This window comes from Nannospalax galili, unplaced genomic scaffold, assembly GCF_000622305.1.
Source record: "Nannospalax galili isolate Female #2095 unplaced genomic scaffold, S.galili_v1.0 scaffold211, whole genome shotgun sequence".
NCBI classification, from domain to species: domain Eukaryota; kingdom Metazoa; phylum Chordata; class Mammalia; order Rodentia; family Spalacidae; genus Nannospalax; species Nannospalax galili.
The window spans coordinates 3,212,687-3,213,575 of NW_008329624.1; positions in this window are offsets into that span (position 1 = coordinate 3,212,687).

Here is an 889-nt window from a genome sequence, read left to right on the forward strand (position 1 = left end):
ATTTCAGTTTTCACCCATTCATCATTTAGGAGTGTGTTGTTTAATCTCCACATGTTCATATGGTGACTAGGGCTTCTTTCAGTGTTGATTGTAAGCTTTATTGCATTGTGGTCTGATAGAATGCATGGAATTATTTCAATCTTTTTGGATTCGTTGAGGTTTGTTTTGTGCCCCAATATATGGTAGATTTTGGAGAAGGTTCCATGGGGTGCTGAATATAAATTATGTCCTTTGGTGTTTGGGTGGAATACTCATTAGATGTCTGTTAAGTCCATTTGATATATGGTATTTTTTAATTCAGATGTCTCTCTGTTAAGTCTCTGCCCTGTTGACCTATCTAATGGAGACAGTGGGGTATTGAAGTCCCCTACTATTAATGAGTTGGGATTAATCTGGGTCTTAAAGTCCTGTAGTATTGTTTTTACAAAGTTGGGTGCACCAGAGTTTGGTGATTATATGTTCATGATTGTAATATCTGCTTGGTCTATTCTTCCTTTGATCAGAATGAAGTGGCCCTCTTTATCTCTTCTGATTAGTTTCAGTTTACAGTCTATTTTGTCAGATATTAGAATTGCAACACCAGCTTTTTCCTTAGTACCATTTTATTGGAATAATTTTTTCCATCCTTTCACCTTAAGATAGCGCCTGTCCTTGAAAGTGAGATGAGTTTTTTGCAGACAACAAAAAGATGGGTTTTGCTTCTTAATCCATTCACCTAGTCTATATCTTTTGACTGGGGAGTTCAGTCCGTTGATATTTAAAGTTATTAATGAAGGATGAGTATTGAATCCTGTCATTTTTATTTCTGCTTACATTCTTGACATAGATGTAGTTTTCCACAGTTATACCTTCATTGAATTTCTTTCCTCAACCCCCTGGGTATAGTCAT